General features: G+C 43.6%; 1 long non-coding RNA gene across 2 annotated transcripts in view; it reads right to left on the bottom strand.

Moving 5' to 3' along the window:
- Positions 1-23,138, bottom strand: part of LOC137528293 (uncharacterized) — a 74,183-nt gene that overhangs the window by 44,772 nt on the left and 6,273 nt on the right. For both annotated transcript variants that reach the window (XR_011023346.1, XR_011023345.1), the window contains exon 2: positions 22,348-22,407. This is a non-coding gene — a long non-coding RNA (uncharacterized lncRNA). The remainder of the gene's footprint in view (positions 1-22,347; positions 22,408-23,138) is intronic.

Raw genomic sequence — 23,138 nt, forward strand, 5'->3', positions numbered from 1 at the left:
AAGATTTTGCAAAACAACCGTCTCAGCTGAGTTTTTTTTTCTAGTGTGTGTATGAGCCTTATGGCCAATTTTCAGGAGATCCAATAAAAATCTTTTTTTGGAATTGGGACTGAAACCAAAGTACCTACAGGAATCTTAAAGGACAACTGTAGCTAGTTACCTGGCTATCCTGCTGATCCTCTGCCTCTAATACTTTTAGCCATAGCCCCTGAACAAGCATGCAACAGATCAGGTGTTTCTGACACCTGATCCACTCTGAAGCACTCCACCAGCTCCCTCCTTGAACCACACCAGTTTGCCTACAGGGAAAACTGATCAGTAGACAATGCCATCAATGTCAGCCTGGAATACATCTCGGAACACCTCGACAGACCAGGGGCCTGCGTTAGGGTCCTATTCCTGGACTTCAGTTTGGCCTTCAACACCATCTGTCCGTACATTCTGATCGAGAACCTTGCACATCTTGGGGCAGACTCACTCCTCTGCAGGTGGGTAAAGGACTTTCTCTCCAACAGAACACAATGGGTCAAGCTTGGCAATCACATCTCCAGCGAGAGAACCACCAACGTTGGTGCACCGCAGGGATGCGTGCTGTCTCCACTCCTGTTCTCTCTGTATACTAACAACTGCACCTCGGCCTCCGACTCTGTCAAAGTTATCTAATTTGCAGACGATACCACGCAATCGGCCTCATCGACAGAAACGGGGAGGACGCTTATCGAAATAAAGTTACGAAGATCTGTAATTGGTGCAAGGACAACAATCTCATTCTCAACACTGCAAAGACCGTGGAACTGATCGTGGACTTCCGGAAACTCCACCCTGCAACCCTACCTGTGTTCATCAATGGGTCTGAGGTCTCCAGAGTTCAAAGCGTACGGTTCCTAGGCACAATCTTAACAAGCGACCTCAAATGCGGACAGAACACCACCAGAACTCAGAAGAAAGCACAGCAGCGGCTATTCTTCCTACGCCAATTGAAGAAATTCGGCATGTCACGGGAACTGCTTACCAGCTTTTACACCGCGACCATCAAATCCATCCTCTGCTGCTCCATCATCGTGTGGTATGCCGGAGCAACCGCCAAAGACAAATACAAACTCCACCGAGTGATAAATGCAGCAGAAAAGATTATCGGCGCCCACCTGCCCTCGCTAGTTCTCCTCTACTCCACGAGGATGAAGACAAGGGCCTCCAAGATCTTACTCGACCCCTCCCAACCGGGCAGATGCTACTTCAAGACCCTTCCACTGGGACGCCATTTTAGATCCATCCCCTCCAAAACCACTAGGCGCATGAACACCTTCTTCCCCCAAGCAGTTCTCCTGTTTAACTCACTGAACTCAGGACGCTCTGGCTTCCAGAGCAACCCTCTATCACAGCTGTAAACTCTGACAAGAAACATGGACTGTCACACCTGTAAACTCTCACCTCCCAAGACTCTAATCGTTGCTCTATACGTTTGCTGTTTGTTGTTATATGTTCCTGAACTGCCATTTGCCATGTGAACCACAAGCAATTCTGGGCACACCTAGCGGTGTGCTTGGCGATAATAAAGATGATTCTGATTCTGATTCTGACATTATTGTCAGATCTGACAAGATTAGCTGTATGCTTGTTTCTGGTGTGATACAGACACTGCTGCAGCCAAATAAATCAGCAGGGCTGCCAGGCAACGGCTATTGTTTAAAAAGAAATAAATATGGCAGCCTCCATATTCTTCTCATTACAGTTGTCCTTTGAGGCTACTTTCACACCAAGACGTTGCGTTTTAGGGGACGTTATGGTCGCATAACGTGCCCCTAACGCAACATATGGTGGTGTTGAAGTTGGACGTCAGATTGAGCTGCGTTATGCAGCTCTCAAAGCAACCGCTCCAGGTTAGTGATAGGAAGTCCAGATCTTTTTAAGGATTCGGATCATTTGAATCGGATCATTGAAAAGATCCGGATCTTTGAACCAAATCATTTGAATCCTTTTACTAGGGAAGAAGACTGGGTGAAATGACTAGCAAGACAGGATTTTCCCTGCACTGTACATTCTGTATGTTCCTGTTTCTTCCAGACAGACATCCACTGTGAACCGAATCTTTCATTGTGATGATCCGGATGATTCGACTCACAAAAAAAGATCCGGATCAAATGAAAGATCCGTTCATGATCCGAACAACACTACAGTCCTACGAGGAGTCTCTGCAGTGCAGTGAATATTAATTAGCCATGTGGCTGGCCGCAGAGGAGGAGGGGAGTCCTCCTCCTCCAACATTACTGAGCATGTGCAAGCAGTCTAACGCTGCTTAGCCCAGTATGAGGTACAGCATGCAGCACTTTGTTTAAACGTGCTGCGCAGGGGTGCAGCTAAGGTTTTTGTGGCCCCAAGCGGACTGTAGTAAGTGGCCCTATCCTGCGCCGCAGCGAAAAATGGGTGTGGCTATCCCGCATAAGTGGGCATGGCCATGACATGTGGGTGGAGCGGGAGGGCGGATTGGGGCGGGGCTGTTTGCAGGGAAAAATGGATGTGGGGGCGATTGAGGCGCGCGTAGCGCGCTGCGCCGGAAAAATGGGCGTGGCCATGACATTGTATGGGCGGAGCTTAACTGTAACACAGCAATTATAGCCAACTATGACCATTAAATAATAAATGCAGCAACAGTTACCCCAGACACCAGAAAATAAAAACGCAATTTGTGCAACATTTCAACAGAAAACAAACGCAATTTGGGCCACATTTCAGCAGAAATCAAACGTAATTTGGGCCACATTTCAGCAGAAATCAAACGCAATTTGGGCCACATTTCAGCAGAAATCAAACGCAATTAGGGCCCATTTTCAGCAGAAATCAAACGCAATTAGGGCACAGTTCAGCAGAAATCAAATGCAATTAGGGCCACATTTTTAGCAGAAATCAAACGCAATTAGGGCACAGTTCAGCAGAAATCAAATGCAATTAGGGCCCATTTTCAGCAGAAATCAAACGCAATTAGGGCACATTTTCAGCAGAAATCAACCGCAATTAGGGCACAGTTCAGCAGAAATCAAATATCAGATACCAAATGTAGGTGAAAAAGTACTGTCAAAATTATTCTAAGTATTAGAAGTATTTTTTTTTGCATGTTGGTGGCTTAAAAGGCATTTTATTGATAAGATGAAAAAATATCACCTAGGAGAAAACTTAGAGGAAATCCGAGGTAAAATAAATAAATAAATAAATACAATAAAAAATCTTTACTCACCTGAGGCTTCTTTCAGCCCCTAGAAGTATGTGCGGTCCCTCGCTGTCCGCCCGATCTCCTCCAGGGTCCCACTGTCACTTTTGGAAGGCCGCTGACCCTGGCCTGGGTCATGAGCTTCTGTGCTCACACCCCCACCCCACGATTTTACTCTAGTGCATGGAATGCTCCTGAGAATGTGAGCATGATTGCAGTGTGGGCACGTGTGCAAAAGCTCACGGCCCGGGCGGCCTTCCAACAGTGACAGTGGGGCCCTGGAGGGGATCAACCAGCCCCGGTCTGCCCATAATGCCAAGTGAGGAGACTTCATCAGGCAGCAGAAGTTTGGGGGAAGCACCAGGCAGAAACAGGAAGTGAAGAGAGTGCCTGGCCAACCTATATTCCCTATATAACCTGTACTGGGGGCAATTGTCCCTGGCTATCAATACTGGGGGCATTTATACCTGGCTACCTACCTATACTGAGGATGTTTTTGGTGGGCTCAATGCAGCTATAATGTGCGATGCAAATTGTCAGGGGCTGTGCGATCTTTCCAACTCGTGGGGTGGGGGAGGGGACATAGGGACAGGATGTACTTTTATATATAGTGGTATTGCCAACACTTTAGTGTGGAACACCCAGGTGTGGTATAATACCCATACACCCTATACAATCACAAACTTATTAGGAATAGTACTATTTTGTTGTATAGTGATTTGCATACTGCATAATATAGCACCTGCTACAGAAGGGCGCCCTTTTGTAGCCCATATTTTTTATTCGGCTACAAGGTTTTCGGCTACAAGGTTTTCGGCTACAAGGTTTTTGATTCTACTACAAAAGCGCTCCCCTTTGTAGTCCATATTTTTGATTCGGCTGCAAGGTTTTCGGTTACAAGATTTTTGATTCTGCTACAAAAGGGCACCCTTTTATAGCCAAGATTTTTTATTCGGGGTGCAGGGGGGGGGGGGGGTAAGATTAGGCATCACAAGTGTGTGTGGGTGGGGGTTCTGTGTGAAAGTATGGAGAAAATAGGTCTTAGTAATAACCGGGGGGGGGGGGGGGTCTAAGGGTTAGGCACCACCAAGGGGGTCTTAGGGTTGGACACCACCAGGGGGTCTTAGGGTTATGCACCACCAGGGGAAATCTTAGGGTTAGGTACCACCAGGGGCGGTTAGGGTTAGGCATCACCAGGGGAGGGTTCTGTGTGAGAGTAGGGAGAAGTTAGGTCATAGTAATCATCAGGGGGGGTCTTATGGTTAGGCACCACCAGGGGAGTCTTTGGGTTAGGCACCACCAGGGGGGTCTTATGGTTAGGCACCACCAGGGGGTCTTAGGGTTTGGCACCACCAGGCAGAGTCTTAGGGTTAGGCACCACCAGGGGGGGTCTTAAGGTTAGGCACCACCAGGGGAGTCTTAGGGTTAGGCACCACCAGGGGGGGTAAGGCACCACCAGGGGGGCAGGGGGGGGGGGTTAGGGCTAGGCACCACCACAGATTCTGTGTGAGAGTAGGGAGAAGTTAGGTAATAGTAATCACTTTTCTTGGCTATATAACTTTTTTAGGCTATATCACTTTTCTAGGCTATATCCAGCACCCTTTTATAGCCCGACAAATTTTGCCTATAAGAGCATCCTTTTTATAAACTAAAACTAGCTTTTCGTCTACACCAGGCACTTTTTGTAGCCAAATTTGGCTTCTCGGATACACCAGGCGCCCCTTGTAGACAAATTTGGAATTTTGCTTTTTTGGTCTATATCGGGCGCCCTTTTTTCCAGGCGCCCTTTTCAAATATACGCCACACCATACCACCACGCCAAAATGGGAGCGGGATCAGGACCAGGTGCAGCCAGACCAAACGACACAGGTAAAAGGAGTCCAATCTCTACCAGCAAACTATTCTGGACAGAGACATATCAGCTCATGCGCACTAATTCTAATTTTATATATGTAAAAATGATTCCCTTTAGAACAACTAAATGCATTTCAATAAACATTAGTGGATTCCTTTTTGTCCTTTTTTTTTGGTCACCTTGTTCACAGGTGTTCTGTGGGAAGTTTTATCTGGGTGTGGCAGGACATGGGCTGTGAGCAGACATTTGGCACTGTAAATTCCCTGCAGACAGGACTACCCCTAGCAACACAACTAAAATATAAAACTATCAATGCAGAGGGAAATTAGGGATTCAAAAATCCTGGATCTGCTACATTGACCAAACATTTGAGTGTCACCATGCCTACAAGGAGACATCCTTTCACATATGCAGACAATCATGTCTGCAGACTGAGCTGGGAAATTTAATTAAAGTGGACATGAACTTTTGACAGGAAAAAAGAGAAACAGAGAGTTCAGCCTAAGCACAAGTTGTAATGTGTTCCCTAAGTTGTGTCAGCTGACTGTCACTGAGGAGAGGCAATAGGTAAACACAGGATATTAACAACATGTCTGCTTCCATGAAAGCAGGAAGTAGACAAACTGCAGATTTCTTGCAGGATTTGCATCAGCTGTAACAAAGAAATGTTTTTCTTTAAAAGTTATTATGCTGCTGCTTATCTTTTAGAGCAGAAAGGAAGTTCTGAGTTCAGGTCCGCTTTAAATAACTAATAACTTTATAAGACAAAAAAGTTTTTTATAGAAACAAACTAAGCAGGATCCTTTTTAACAAACACAACATTTCACTTTAAATTGAGTTTGTATCCAAGTAAGTGTGCCAGGCACTGTGTTTTCTATACACATGTTCAAAACATAAATACATACCCTTTCACAGGCCTGTGTCTATTTGTGTGTATAAAATGTCTTTGAAGTTAGATTATTGCATTTTCTGCTTGGTGAGCCACTTTAAGGCCCTTCCCATAGACTGCAGTATTGATAAGTGATGCCAGAGTATCAGATAAGAGCTCGCTAGCTACATTTCCCATAGTCATGCAAATGAATAACATTTCTCCAGCACTTGCCAAAAACAGCAGCCTTTCCAAGAGACTAGGCACAACATTTCACATTAAATCAGCATGCAAAGCATTTACCAGCAGATGCTGTTGACATGAACCCGATGTAATCTCTTTAACCTTGTCCTGTAAGGAACGCACAAGTCATGACCAAATAATTCAGATTAAATTAGATTTAATATGGCGATTGAAAACCTATGCTGGGCTTCATTTTAAAAGGAGTTCGGCTTTATTGGACTCAAGCTAGGGTAACAATAAAATAAGTACTTTCACCCTAGGACATATGACCTATTGTTCCAGCATTAAAGGAAAAAAACATTTTTTTTTAAAGGAATAGACATATTTATTTATTTTGATACAATGTGCATTGCCTGGCTGTCCTGCTGATCCACCGCCTCCACTTTTACTACTTTTAGGGCCAGATTCCACTGCCCGGGTTGCAATCGTATCGCACCGCAATTACCCGCGGGTGACTTCCAGTTGTCTTATGGAAGTCTGGATGCGGCCATATGTTACTGCCTAAGGGAATCGGATGCATGCTGCGGATATCTGCACAGGGCTGTTTCTTGGGCAGTGCGGGCAACGCAACTGCCCTGGGCGCAGACCGGCAAGTAGAAGAAGGGAGATGCAAGCAGAAAAACATAAACGCTAGGGAGCTGGTGATGCGCAGTGCAGCCAAATGGAAGAAGAAGATTATCAGCTCAATCGCCTTGGTTGACTCCTCCTGGGCTGCCTGTGTCTGATGTCAAGTCATCATCACGTCACCACCGCGTTATGACACCTGATGTCCTGTAGCAGTACTGCAGGCTGTCGGTATGCCGCGCTCTTGGAGGAGTTGGCTTTCCGGGCTCTCTTTACCTGTGTGTTTTCCTGGTCCCTGTTTCCTCCTGGATGAGCGGCTGGTCACTAGTAAGTAGGCAGATCTACTTGTGACTTGTGGCTGTGTGGCTGTCCCTAAAGAGTAAGGGTTCATGAGTCCACGGGGTGGGGGGGGGAGGGGACACAATTTTTACACCCTCATCCTGGGTGCAATTTAGCCTAGAAACTGGCCTGTATCTGCAGCATGCATTTGGTTATTTTCCTGGGTCGCATCGCAAAATTTGCATGCAATGAAAACTACTCCATTGGCATGAAATGGCTTCAGGTTTAATGCGATGCAATGCAAATTCGCAGCTATTGAAAACAGACCCTTAGCCGTGGACCCAGAACAAGCTTGCAGATCAGATGTTTCTGCCAAAAATCTGACAAGATTTTCTGCATGCTTGTTTCAGGTGTGTGATTATGACACTACTAGCTGGAAAGATCAGGAGGGCTGGCAGGCAACTGGTATTGTTTAAAGGGCGATAAATACAGTTAGGTCCATAAATATTTGGACAGAGACAACTTTATTCTAATTTTGGTTCTCTGTACATTACCACAATGAATTTTAAATGAAACAACTCAGATGCAGTTGAAGTACAGAATTTCAGCTTTAATAAAGTGGGGTAAACAAAACGATTTCAGAAAAATGTGAGGCAACTAAAGCATTTTTTAACACAATCCCTTCATTTCAAGGACTCAAAAGTGATTGGACAATTGACTCAAAAGCTATTTCATGGGCAGGTGACGTGGGCAAGTCCATCATTACGTCAGAATCAACAAAGTGGATAAAAGGCCTGGAGTTGATATGAGGTGTGGTGCTTGCATGTGGAAGATTTTGCTGTGAAAAACAACATGGTAGTTTGGGCGCTGGCGACCACCTGGTAAAATTGACACCGCATAGACTGCAGTGTTAATTAATGCTGGCTGGCGCCTAAAGGGTTATTTGGGCACTGGTGGCACCTGGTAATTATTGTAATTATGTGGTGCGAATATTAGCAGAGGAAGTATTTAGCGGCAAAGGTGGCATTCATATTTGTGGATTTTGTGGCGCAAGAGGTAGGTTAGGGTTAGGCATTAGAGAAAAAGTTTAAGTAAGAACAAGGTCAGATTAGGCTATAGTAAAATATTTGCAAAATTTACTGATATTTTACTCTAGAAATTAGTTAGAGCCGAATAGTAAAATATTGGTAATTTACTGATATTCTACGCCGACTAACCCCGGCCCCCAATTTACCATTGTGCACTTTTTCGATGTACATATTTTAATGTGATATAAGCAAACATTTTTACAAACTCCAGGGCCATTAATAAACTGGCACCCTAAACAAGGAAGCACTAGGCACCAAACAGTATTATTTTGTTTAGTTATGCCACCACCCCTGCAGCTCCTACATCAAACAGCACCACTGTACATATTGTAAATCTTTATTATATACTAATGTAACCAACACACAGCAATCAAAAATCAAAAACACTTAAAAAGCAGTGATGATCGTAATCAACAAATTACGATTTCGCTAAATTTCACATACATTTTCGCAATTAAGCTTATACGTAATTACGATTTGCAAATTCAATTGATTTCATGTAGTCATTCGTAATTTTGCATAAAATTTCGCAAAATTTCGCAAAATTTCTTGCCGACTTTAGCAGTGAATAGCAAAGCCCCCATACATGCTATTGACACAAAAATTGCTACATATGTTAAAGAGAATAGTGGGTACAAGTCAAAAATAGAATTTTGCTAAAAGACCTTATCGTTTTTGAGAAACTCGCTTTTAAAAATGCAAGTAAAAAATGTTTCTTAAACTTAGAAAAATTAGTTTAAAAACCATTTTCTTTGCATTTTTAAAATCAAGTTTCTCAAAAACTACTTTCTTTTTGAAAAATTTATTTTGTGACTTATACCCACTATTCTGCTTAACATATGTAGCAATTTTGGTAGCAATAGCATGTATGGGGGCTAAAGTCGGCACAAAATTAGGCAAAATTTTGCAAAAATTACGCAAAATTTTAAAATACTACTATTACATATGAAATTAATTACGATTTTCTCTGAAATTTTGCATTACAAATACGATGCGTAATTGCGAACTTCGATGCGAAATTTCGGCCCACCACTGATTAAAAGTACAGATGACTACTCCTAACTGGATATAATTGTCACAGATAATATACAGTATCATAAGAATCAAACAGCACCAGATGACCTAGAGGACAATTCACCATCCCACAGTGATTTCCAGAGGGACCTCACAGAAATAGACACCCAGGTTAAAAAGTGGTAATGAAAAAATGTACAAGAGTCTGTTGTACAGGTTTATGGAAATAAAGTGCTTATCCTGACCAGCTGGTAATTGTCATTAAAAAAGAGCAAGGTGCTTAATAGAAAATACAATTCATACACACACAATTGATATACAGTGGGATGTGAAAGTTTGGGCAACCTTGTTAATCGTCATGCTTTTCCTGTATTGTAATCGTTGGTTGTTACGATAAAAAGTGTCAGTTAAGTATATCATATAGCAGACACACACAGTGATATATGAGAAGCAAAATGAAGTTTATTGGATTTACATAAAGTGTGCAATAATTATTTAAATAAAATTAGGCAGGTGCATAAATTTGGGCACTGTTGTCATTTTATTGATTCCAGAACCTTTAGAACCAGAGCCGGATCTTCAACCAGGCACCTCAAGCACCTGCTTGGGGCCCCATCCTGGCAGCAGGCAACATGTTAACTTTACTGAAATTATAAATTTAATATAATGCTCTCCAGCCCCACTTCCCACACACGCAGACACACAGATCTCCATTGCCAAGTAGCAGCAGCAGCAGCAGCAGGCAGGTGAGGGTGGGACTATTTTCTCACCAGTCTGCTGCTGGCGCAAGAACACTCCCTGGCAAGCCCGACAATTAATCTTTAGTTCCGGCCAGGGAGGAAGAGCTGGAGGTGGGGGCGGGGCTGCTGAGCACAGAGACTCGAGTCCCACATGATGTGAGAACCACCAGTGAAGACAGGAATGATGCTGCTGCTGCTGCTGCTACTGCTCAGACTTAAGTAAGTAGAGGGGGGTTGAAGGGGATGGGGGGTCCGCAGCTGCTACTGGCATAGTAAGGCATTAGTAAAAAAAAGCCCCACCGTGGCCGCTGGGAAGCCCCGCCCACAACCCGCGAGAAGCCCCGCCCACAACCCGCGGGAAGCTCCGCCTCCCAGGATCCTTTGCAACTCCTTCCTCCAGCACCAACACTGACCTCTCTTCCCCTCCTGCAACCCACACTGACCTCTATCTCCCCCCATAACCCACACTGACCTCTCCCTCACCCCCTACAACCCACACTGACCTCTCCCTAACCCCCCTGCAACCCACACTGATCTCTATCTCCCCCCATAACCCACACTGACCTCTCCCTCACTCCCCTGCAACCCACACTGACCTCTCCCCCCTGCAACCCACACTGACCTCTCCCTCACCCCCCTGCAACCCACACTGACCTCACTCCCCCTGCAACCCACTCTGACCTCTCCCTCATTTCTCTGCAACCCACACTGACCTCTTCCTCAGCCCCTGCAACCCACACTGACCTCACCCTAACCCCCCTGCAACCCACACTGACCTCTATCTCCCCCCATAACCCACATTGACCTCTCCCTCACTCCCCTGCAACCCACACTGACCTCTCTCCCCTGCAACCCACACTGACCTCTCCCTCACCCCCCCCCCCTGCAACCCACACTGACCTCACTCCCCCTGCAACCCACTCTGACCTCTCCCTCATTTCTCTGCAACCCACACTGACCTCTTCCTCAGCCCCTGCAACCCACACTGACCTCACCCTAACCCCCCTGCAACCCACACTGACCTCTATCTCCCCCCATAACCCACATTGACCTCTCCCTCACTCCCCTGCAACCCACACTGACCTCTCCCCCCTGCAACCCACACTGACCTCTCCCTCACCCCCCCCCCCTGCAACCCACACTGACCTCACTCCCCCTGCAACCCACTCTGACCTCTCCCTCACTTTTCTGCAACCCACACTGACCTCTTCCTCACCCCCTGCAACCCACACTGACCTCTCCCTCACTTCACTGCAATCTACACTGACCTCTCCCTCACCCCCGTGCAACCCACACTGACCTCTCCCTCACCCCGTGCAACCCACACTGACCTCTTCTCCCTCTGCAACCCACAGTGACCTCTCCCTCACCCCCCTACAATCCACACTGACCTCTCCCTCACCCCCTGCAACCCACACTGACCTCTACCTCACTTCCCTGCAACCCACACTGACCTCTCCTTCCCCCAGCAGCATCCACACTGACCTCTCCCTCAGCAGCATCCACACTTACCTTTTCCCCTCCTCAGCAGCTCCCACACTGACCTCTCCCTCCCCCATCAGCATCCACACTGACGTCTCCCTCCCCCAGCAGACCCCACACTAACCTCTCCCTCCCCCAGCAGCATCCACACTGACGTCTCCCTCCCCCAGCAGAACCCACACTAACCTCTCCCTCCCCCAGCAGCATCCACACTTACCTTTCCCCCAGCAGCATCCACACTTACCTCTCCCCCTCCTCAGCAGCTCCCACACTGACCTCTCCCTCCCCCAGCAGCATCCACACTGACATCTCCCTCCCCCAACAGCCTCCACACTGAACTCTCCCCCAGCTGCCCCCATACTTACCTCTCCCTCCCCAGCAACGTTCACGCTGACCTGTCCCCCCCCCACACACACAGCACCCACATTGACCTCTCCCAGTACCTGCACCCCTTCCCCCATAGCAGACACTCAGTGCCCACACCCACATGAAACCCCATACTTGCACTCTGTCCTGATATGGCTAGGTTCTGGCCAAATGGGGCCCAGTGAGTTGTAGCTACGCCCCTGTATCCGGCTCTGGCTGGAGTCTGCCTCCTGCAGTGGCGCTGATTTACAGAAATGAGCTGAGGCTGAGCGTCTTTCATTGCTATGGTAAAGAGACGCTCAGCTGATTAGCCCGCAGAGCCAGTCAGGGTACGCCATCGCCCAGGAGAAGGGGGGGGCCCCAAATCTGCTACTTTGCTTGGGGCCCCATTTGGCCTTAATACGGCTCTGTTTAGAACTAATTATTGGAACTCAAATTGGCTTGGTAAGCTCAGTGACCCCTGACCTACATACACAGGTGAATCCAATTATGATAAAACATATTTAAGGGGTAAATTGTAAGTTTCCCTAATTTTAATTTTCTCTGAAAAGTAGCAACATGGAGTCTCAAAACAACTCTCAAATGACCTGAAGACAAATGGTGAGAACAGTCAGTCAACCCACAGACCAACACTAAAGACCTACAACATAATCTTGCTACAGATGTAGTCACTGAACATCGTTCAACCATTCGGCGCACTTTACACAAGGAGATGCTGTATGGAAGAGTGATGCCCACAGCACAAACAGAGCCGCTTGAGGTAAAAGCACATTTGGACAAGCCAGCTTAATTTTGGAATAAGGTGCTGTGGACTGATGAAAGTAAAATTGAGTTATTTGGGGATAACAAGGGACGTTATGCATGGAGGAAAAAGAACACAGCATTCCAAGAAAAACACACCTGCTACCTACAGTAAAATATGGTGGTGGTTCCATCATGCTGTGTGGCCAGTGCAGGGACTGGGAATCTTGTCAAAGTTGAGAGATGCATGGATTCCACTCAGTATCAACAGATTCTGGAGATCAATGCCCAGGAATAAGTGACAAAGCTGAAGCTGCGCTGGGGCTGGATCTTTCAACAAGACAACAACCCTAAACAGTGCTCAAAATCCACCAAGGCATTCATGCAGAGGAACAAGTACAACGTTCTGGAATGGCCATCTCAGTCCCCAGACCTGAATATAATTGAAAACCTGTGGTGTGAGTTAAAGAGAGCTGTCCATGCTCAGAAGCCATCAAACCTGAATGAACTAGAGATGTTTTGTAAAGAGGAATGGTCCAAAATACCTTCAACCAGAATCCAGACTCTCATTGGAACCTACAGGAAGCGTTTAGAGGCTGTAATTTCTGCAAAAGGAGGATCTACTAAATATTGATTTCATTTATTTTTTGTGGTGCCGAAATTTATGCACCTGCCTAATTTTGTTTAAACAATTATTGCACACTTTCTGTAAATCCAATAAACTTAATTTCACTTCTCAAATATCACTGTGTGTGTGTCTCCTACGTGATATATTTAACTGACATTTTTTTATCATAATAACCAACGATTTATACAGGAAAATCATGACGATTAACAAGGTTGCCCAAATTTTCGCATCCCACTGCAACATCCAAATATTCAGTGCTGTGTGCAAAAAATGCAAAACTGTAAACCAATCAAAATGGAGCAGTATATGAGTGTCTTTACTCAGGAAAGTGCAAATATGTAGTAGGTTCCTAGTGCTAGTAAAACAGAAAGGGGAGTATACCCACTAGGTGGCCCAATATGCATCATGGTTATGATGTCCCTTTCAGAGAGCCAAAGTGCTAAATGTCCCCTACATCAAGTTCCATTATCAAGTGCAATCATAAGGTCCCCTGCTAAGAAGTATAGAAATAATGGCCTCAATTCACTAAGCTTATCTCCTGTCTTTAATAACTCTTCTAGAGTTGTTACCATGGTGATAAGGCATGTAGTATTCAGGAAACATTTTACCTCAGGCAAGCCTAAAGTTAACTCTTCTGTCTTTAAGTTAACTCTCCAATCCTTAAAATAACTCCAGAGTTAAAGACAGGCGTGTGAAAATAACTACAGAGGAGGTAAATTAACTACAGAGAGGGTAAATTAACTACAGAGGAGGTAACTTAAGGAATGAAGAGATAAGATTACTCTCTCACAGTGTGGAGGTAAGTTTTCTCTTGCCTTATATCTAGCATGATCTTAGTGAATTGAGGCCAATGTCTGTAACAAGTGCAGGCATTATGTCTCCTCTGTAGCAGGCTTTGACTTTATGCCTGAACTCCCCACTCCCCCTTCCCCCCCCCACACACACACGTTATGCCACTATATTATGTTCAGTCGCTCCAAGTGTCTTCCAAATATCATAATGCCCGACAAATAAATGCAGCCATACTTTTTCCAATGTAAGAATTATATGTGCTCCCTATAACATGTGCTGCTATACCACCTACCAAAATCAGCCATTATGTTCATCCACATAGGTGTCTCCATGCCCCCTCCCCTTCACAGCATACGTCTCAGTCTAACCTTATAACAGTGCTGCGGCATTCCCTAACTCGCCAAATGTAGAGTGTGAAAGATAGTTGCCACCTTCTATAATTATTTGTTCTACCAGCTGGTTAATCTCTAAGGCATTTATATCTGTTCCCAACACCAGTTATAGGATCTCACAGGACAGGCTGGGAATAGACTGGACAGCTCCAGGAGCAAGATACATAAAAGCAATATTTTCATTTTCTTGTAACCAAAATATGTGAACTTATATGCCAGGCTGATAGATTTGTTAAAGAGCAAGAATGTTAATGAATTACTGGTAAAGCATAAGCTTAATGTTATGTCAAAGAGCAAGATGGTCAATTACAGATACATTAGATAGTTTTCATAAAATCAAGCTCCCTTTGATAAAATTTCTGGATGCAATAAGTCATTTACATGCTCACCAGATACATATGCATATTTTCCTTACCATTTTCAGCGCTCTAATTTTCTCTTAATTTTATTTGCTTTTCTAAAATATGTATTTGGCATTTACAATAAAGTCACATCCCCATAAAAGATTTCAGCAAGGCTTGGTGTACAGAGGCGCCAGAGTAGAATAAAAATGTTTAAAAACCGTCTAAAAGAGGGGGATGTTCAGGTGGACTTACCTCCCTCAAAAATATAGAACTCAATTGAGTCACAATATATCAATACAAAAAACGTTTTATTTAACTCCACTTAGTGCAACGCGTTTCGCAGGTGTGGTCCTGCTTCATCAGGCAAACAGGAGTATAACTATAAAGTAAAGGCGCAGTATAAAAACATGAGAAGACATACTGCGCCTTTACTCATATTTTTATACTGCGCCTTTACTTTAAGCTATTTCTATGGGTCATTATGTTTGTATATATTTCTGTTTGTTTCATAGTTATACTCCTGTTTGCCTGATGAAGCAGGACCACACCTGGGAAACGCGTTGCACTAAGTGGAGTTAAATAAAACGTTTTTTGTATTGATATATTGTGACTCAATTGAGTTCTATATTTTTGAGGGAGGTAAGTCCACCTGAACATCCCCCTCTTTTAGACGGTTTTTAAACATTTTTATTCTACTCTGGCGCCTCTGTACACCAAGCCTTGCTGAAATCTTGATTCCACCCTCGGTGGAAGGGGTGCTACCCCGTTTCCTATCTACAGAGAGCGACATCTTAATAACCTGAGTGGGGTCAGGTTCTAATACTCCCCACCTGCATTTGAAGTGGTTGCCTATGGGTAACCCATGTTTGTGAGTATTTCTTAATATTTTGCTTTAAACCTCAACCAACTTAACAATACTACACCATATTGGGCTCTCGATTTCTCTTTGTTCTTCCAAGCACATCCCCATAAAAAGCTAGGTAATTGATATATGTCTTACTTAGATTGTAACCATTGCACCACTGATACTTGATGAATGAGTAAGAGGTCAAGAAAAGACCCTTTAATTCATTAACATGCAACATGACAACAGCACTGCTATGCTGGGCATTAACAGTTAACACCTGCTCTCTAGTAGGAAACATGCATTTCTACCAGGCCAGCAGAAGACATTTTCCCAACTAACAGGATCCCTTGGTTGCAACTGATAGGTCATTACTTTTCCTAATTCGTCTAACTGGTTGTTAGGGGGAGTTAGAGAAAGTTATTCTTCAACATCGAAATCACAAAATTTACTTAAAGGACCTCTGTCGTGAAAATCTTAAAATTTAAAATACATGTAAACATACACAAAAAAGAAGTATGTTTCTTCCAGAGTAAAATGAGCCATAAATTACTTTTCTCCTATGTTGCTATCACTTACAGTAAGTAGTAGAAATCTGATATTACCGAAAGGTTTTTGCTTAGTCCACCTCTTCATGGGGTATTCTCAGGGTTTTCTTTATTTTTAAAAGCACTTAGTGAATGGCAGTTGCTCCATCCAACTGCCGAAAAAGTGTACAGCCAGCAGGGAGGCTGGCCAGCATCTTAGTATAAATCTTTTTCAGGGAATGTCTTTATAAAGAATAAAGTCCATGCTGAGTTTTCCCCATTTCGGTAATGTCAGATTTCCACTACCTATTGTAAGCAACAGCAACATAGGAAAAAAGTAACGTATGGCTCATTTTACTCTGGAAGTAGAGTTGGGCCGAACGGTTCGCCTGCGAACGGTTCCATGCGAACTTCAGTGGTTCGCGTTCGCGTCCCGCAGGTGAACTTTTGCGGAAGTTCGGTTCACCCCATAATGCACCATGAGGGTCAACTTTGACCCTCTACATCACAGTCAGCAGGCCCAGTGTAGCCAATTAGGCTACACTAGCCCCTGGAGCCACTCCCCCCCTAATAAAAGGCAGGCAGCGGCGGCCATTACGCTCACTCGTGTGCCTGCGTTAGTGAGAGTAGGGCGAGCTGCTGCAGACTGTCTCTCATAGGGAAAGATTAGTTAGGCTTAGCTTGTTCCTGGCTGCATACCTGTTCAGCTCAGTGAGCCCACCATACCTGTTCAGTGAACCTGCCACTGCATACCTGTTCTGTGAACCCACCACTGCATACCTGTACTGTGAACCCACCACTGCATACCTGTTCAGTGAACCTGCCACTGCATACCTGTTCTGTGAACCCACTACTGCATACCTGTACTGTGAACCCACCACTGCATACCTGTTCAGTGAACCCACCACTGCATACCTGTTCAGTGAACCTGCCACTGCATACCTGTTCTGTGAACCCACCACTGCATACCTGTTCAGTAAACCCACCACTGCGTATCTGTTCAGTGAACCCACCACTGCATACCTGTTCAGTGAACCCACCACTGCATACCTGTTCAGTGAACCTGCCACTGCATACCTGTTCTGTGAACCCACCACTGCATACCTGTACTGTGAACCCACCACTGCATACCTGTTCAGTGAACCCACCACTGCATACCTGTTCAGTGAACCCACCACTGCATACCTGTTCTGTGAACCCACCACTGCATACCTGTTCAGTGAACCCACCACTGCATACCTGTTCAGTGAACCCACCACTGCATACCTGTTCAGTGAACCCACCACTGCATACCTGTTCAGTGAACCCACCACTGCATACCTGTTCAGTGAACCCACCACTGCATACCTGTTCAGTGAACCCACCACTGCATACCTGTTCAGTGAACCTGCCACTGCATACCTGTTCTGTGAACCCACCACTGCATACCTGTTCAGTGAACCCACCACTGCATACCTGTTCAGTGAACCCACCACTGCATACCTGTTCAGTGAACCCACCACTGCATACCTGTTCAGTGAACCTGCCACTGCATACCTGTTCTGTGAACCCACCACTGCATACCTGTTCTGTGAACCCACCACTGCATACTTGTACTGTGAACCCACCACTGCATACCTGTTCAGTGAACCCACCACTGCATACCTGTTCAGTGAACCTGCCACTGCATACCTGTTCTGTGAACCCACCACTGCATACCTGTTCTGTGAACCCACCACTGCATACTTGTACTGTGAACCCACCACTGCATACCTGTACTGTGAACCCACCACTGCATACCTGTTCAGTGAACCTGCCACTGCATACCTGTTCTGTGAACCCACCACTGCATACCTGTACTGTGAACCCACCACTGCATACCTGTTCAGTGAACCCACCACTGCATACCTGTTCAGTGAACCTGCCACTGCATACCTGTTCTGTGAACCCACCACTGCATACCTGTTCAGTAAACCCACCACTGCGTATCTGTTCAGTGAACCCACCACTGCATACCTGTTCAGTGAACCCACCACTGCATACCTGTTCAGTGAACCTGCCACTGCATACCTGTTCTGTGAACCCACCACTGCATACCTGTACTGTGAACCCACCACTGCATACCTGTTCAGTGAACCCACCACTGCATACCTGTTCAGTGAACCCACCACTGCATACCTGTTCTGTGAACCCACCACTGCATACCTGTTCAGTGAACCCACCACTGCATACCTGTTCAGTGAACCCACCACTGCATACCTGTTCAGTGAACCTGCCACTGCATACCTGTTCTGTGAACCCACCACTGCATACCTATTCTGTGAACCCACCACTGCATACCTGTTCAGTGAACCCACCACTGCATACCTGTTCAGTGAACCCACAACTGCATACCTGTTCAGTGAACCTGCCACTGCATACCTGTTCTGTGAACCCACCACTGCATACCTGTTCTGTGAACCCACCACTGCATACTTGTACTGTGAACCCACCACTGCATACCTGTTCAGTGAACCCACCACTGCATACCTGTTCAGTGAACCTGCCACTGCATACCTGTTCTGTGAACCCACCACTGCATACCTGTTGTGTTCAGTGAACCCACCACTGCATACCTGTTCAGTGAACCCACCACTGCATACCTGTTCAGTGAACCTGCCACTGCATACCTGTTCTGTGAACCCACCACTGCATAGCTGTTGTGTTCAGTGAACCCGCCACTGTATACCTGTTCAGTGAACCTGCCACTGCATACCTGTTCTGGGAACCCGCCACTGTATACCTGTTCTGTTCAGTGAACCCGCCACTGCATACCTGTTCTGTTCAGTGAACCCGCCACTGTATACCTGTTCAGTTAACCCGCCACTGCATACCTGTTGTGTTCAGTGAATCCGCCACTGTATACCTGTTCTGTTCAGTGAACCTGCCACTGCATACCTGTTCTGTGAACCCACCACTGCATACCTGTTCTGTTCAGTGAACCTGCCACTGTATACCTGTTCTGTTCAGTGAACCCACCACTGCATACCTGTTCAGTGAACCTGCCACTGCATACCTGTACTGTTCAGTGAACCCGCCACTGCATATCTGTTCTGTTCAGTGAACCCGCCACTGTATTCCTGTTCAGTGAACCCGCCACTGCACTCTCGCCATGGTGTGCACCAGTCCAGCATGGCCGTCACTACACAAACAGCTGTTTGCGGTGCGTTACACGGTGAGTTTGGTGTGTCAGTGTGAAGCAGTACCTTAATTACACTACCTGATTGATGTATACACATGCAAGATGTTTTAAAGCACTTTAGGCCTGTCATTTAGCATTCAATGTGATTTCTGCCCTTAAAACGCTGCTTTGCGTCAAATCCAGATTTTTCCCGGGGACTTTTGGCATGTATCCCACTCCTCCACCTGGGGGTCCAGGTGTTAGACCCCTTGAAACATCTTTTCCATCACTTTTGTGGCCAGTATAATTTTTTTTTTCAAAGTTCGCATCCCCATTGAAGTCTATTGCGGTTCGCAAACTTTTACGCAAACCGAACCTTACGCGGAAGTTCGCGAACCCGGTTCGCAAACCTAAAATCGGAGGTTCGGCCCCACTCTATCTGGAAGTAATGTACTTCTTATTTGTATGTGTTTTATATTTTAAGATTTTTACGACAGGTTCTCTTTAAGTTAGCAAATAGGTAGATTTGTGTGACAATATCATACACTTCCTATAACTGTGGAAATCACCAGTTTTGTAGCAAACTTCCATTGATGATTTTTGCCTTTCAAAACCATTTGGTGGCTCCTTTTAACAAGGGCAAACCTGTAACCACAGCAAACTGTGTGGCTGTTATGGGGCCTCAGCATAACAGGCGTAGGGTCACAGGACTGTTTGGAAAAAAAAAAACATTCTACTCAGTTGGGTATACACTGATAAAAAATGTCGTAAAGGAACCTTCTACATGACTAACTGAATCCAGCAAGTATATTATAAATTATAATCAACTAGTTGACCTAAGCCAGTTTAAAAACGGGCTTAGGTCTGTCACACCTCCACCACGTCAGTGCGCATGTGCGCGCACCTGTATGCCGCACACGCTCCCGCCCACTGAGCTCCCTGGACCCATCCATCTGTCCCAATGGCTGTCTGTGCTGCACATGCACAGTAGCGCAAACACATGGACACAGGGACAGGATGATGCAGAGACACTTAGGTTTTATTATATAGGATTGCGTTTGAAATTGTCATTATGGCACAGATCTCATAAGAGGACTGCCTCTGGCATGGCTATTCATGTACTGAGGGATCCTATAATGACTTTGAAAAAGAACTAACCTCTATTACATACAATTATACCACTAACTCAAAGAAAGACATATTTTGCAGTGTTGTACTAGAACTACCTTTTTCGGAACATTTTACAATAAACTTCAAAGAATTCCATCACGAGTTACGGTCAATGTTTTTGCTGTATAATGATAAACAGTCCGTTCCCAACTCTTTCATATACAGTAAATCCCTGAATCAACATTCTGCTGTTTAGTTTTAGATCTGCAAGTGTCCGTTCATATTTTATTCTATTAGGAATATGTATGTGGCCATTTTAATAATTGATTGATTGATTTTTAAACTACAGCATCTACTGCATCCTTTAAAACTGAAAAGATGAAGCAAGACTGCACTAGGTAATGTGGCAAAATGTCTACTAACTTTTCAAAATAAGAATCAACTTTTTTAATTACTATAACCAAACTGTCTTTTATGTCTGATTGTAATTCATTGTAAATGGACTTACTTTCTGTGAGCTTGAAACTTTGCCAGTTCACAATCTTTTTTTTTCCTGTTTAACATCGGTACATAAAAATGGCGGTGCCTTCAACTTGATTAATAGAAAGGAGTTGCTATCTAATGTTGTCGCCAATATTAATATACAAAGAAACCTTTTCAGCAAATTAAAAGCGAAACGGTGGCGTGGGTACGTTTTGCTTTACAGCCTAATTAAACCCAGGAACTTATTAGGGTAAAAAAGAAAAACTAACAAACAAGTTTAATTCCTTCTATTAATTTAGTAGGCTGTCCTAGTTAATCAAATGATAATATTTGTTGACAATGATAGATCTCCGCGTCAAAGTAGGTATGATACGAAAGATAAAGGTCATATATTTTCACTCAGCCAAAGGTCTTGCTGAAAGAACCTTAATTACACAAGGTAGTGATGAAACATTAATTAAGTTCTGTCAAAAATAATTAGGTCCATGTTAAAAATGATTTAATTAAACATTTTCCCTCTTTAGTAGGAAAACTTAACTTACTATCGCAGACCTGGCAGGAAAATTGATATTAGTCCTACTATAACCTTGGTTACATATTCATGCAAAAAAGAAGTAACAGGACCTTTAGCCAAGAAGGCCAAGTAATTTCATAAATAACAGTATGAAATCTATATTACATATGTGTGATTTATATACATTGATATATGTATATGTGTGCGTATTTGCAGCATTATTTATATAGCCAAGGTAAGTACATTGAATACGTTCTTGCAAATGAATTGAAAAATTCCCTTCAGCATTTTTCCTGCCGTATCCTCCCATTAAAAATATTTACATGTCCACTTTGTTATCAAAAATGTTAACAACATTCGACGTGATACCCAATTTTCAGTGTTTTTTTTTTTTTTTCTAAATAAATATTTAGATGTCTTAATTCCAAAGTTTAAACAGAATGAAAGAGATTATTGTTAAAAATACATTTTAAAAAATGTATTCACTTTGCTTTTATTTTTGTATAATACCTGTATAATCTCTGTTTTATGTTTTTTTAATTAGTAAATGAAATTAACTAAAAAGATTAATAACAGTTCTTTAAAATAGATAATATCACATGGCAAGCAGAGGTAGTTTTAAAATGATAACCGTGGTTATTATAATGACTAAAATACGTATGCTAATATAAGAACATAATCCTTTTTCTTCCCATAAACGATATGTCAAAAAAGGCATAATAAAATATTTCTTGTGCAGAAATAGAGAAATAGAGAATGAATATATATATATATATATATATATATCTATATATATATATATATATATATATATATATATGTTTAGTATTTATTTGCTATATTATTTATATGGACATATATGTCATTTATTTGATACATTTCATGTAATAATCTTGTACTCCTTGAGCAACTGGAGTTGCCTTTTGTTAAATAATTTCAGTTTTAAATCTCATCCAGTCCCTTTGAAAATTGTAATCATTACAGAAGAAATAACACTATCGATTTACAGAATATATTTTTAAATAATTTTTAAATAAAAGATAAATAACTGATAGATTAAAAAAAAAACACTGCAAGATCATTTGAGGGGACAAATGCTGCAAATTCACCTACTGTAGTCTGCACTTACCTTTATGCCCTGGTTAATAGATGTCCTGGGAGGCTGGCCAGTCAGTACTGCGGCTTTAATCTAATGAGAGAGATAGAATTTGTTCCATTATCAGTCACATACATTCAAGCAGGATCCTGTGCAGCACAGTAGATATAACCATAAGCTCTGGGACCTTCTCATTGAGCTAAGATTGCTTCATACAAAAGTTGACAATGCACTATTGAAAGCCATTGTTGATATTCAACATTTTTTAAATAGCTCAACAGAATAGACAATAAGGCCTGCAGGAAAACTTGGTCAGGAGGGAAGCTGAACTGGAGTCTGGATCTCAGAAAGAAAACAGTGATGGAATATTTGAACAAGGCATTATATTACTCGTAGATTTAACCAAACCTCTAGAATCACTATTGTTAAACAAATGATGTATGCAAATTTGAACTATATTAATAGTAATCTTTCAAAAAAAAGGGTCACATGATCAGTTATTTTATGAATCCTACTAAAGTTAAAATAGACATAAATGTACACACTACTGTATTAATTTTAAAATAAACATTTATTTAGAACAAAACTGCCAAGCTATGAATATGTTTTCTGTGCAGGTATTTAGAGATGCCAGCATGAACTTCCTTCTAATAGTACATGCAAAAGCTATAAAATGTAGCTGTATATTCAAATCTCTAATATGTAAATTTTAAATTGTCAGAACATAATAGAAAATGGCACAATAGGTGTGCAGTACTCCCAGGGTGCACTGAGATCATACAGTAACCATTTAGTTGCATCTCAAAGGAAAATAAACGTATGAT

This window comes from Hyperolius riggenbachi, chromosome 8, assembly GCF_040937935.1.
Source record: "Hyperolius riggenbachi isolate aHypRig1 chromosome 8, aHypRig1.pri, whole genome shotgun sequence".
In the NCBI taxonomy this organism is placed as follows: Eukaryota; Metazoa; Chordata; class Amphibia; order Anura; family Hyperoliidae; genus Hyperolius; species Hyperolius riggenbachi.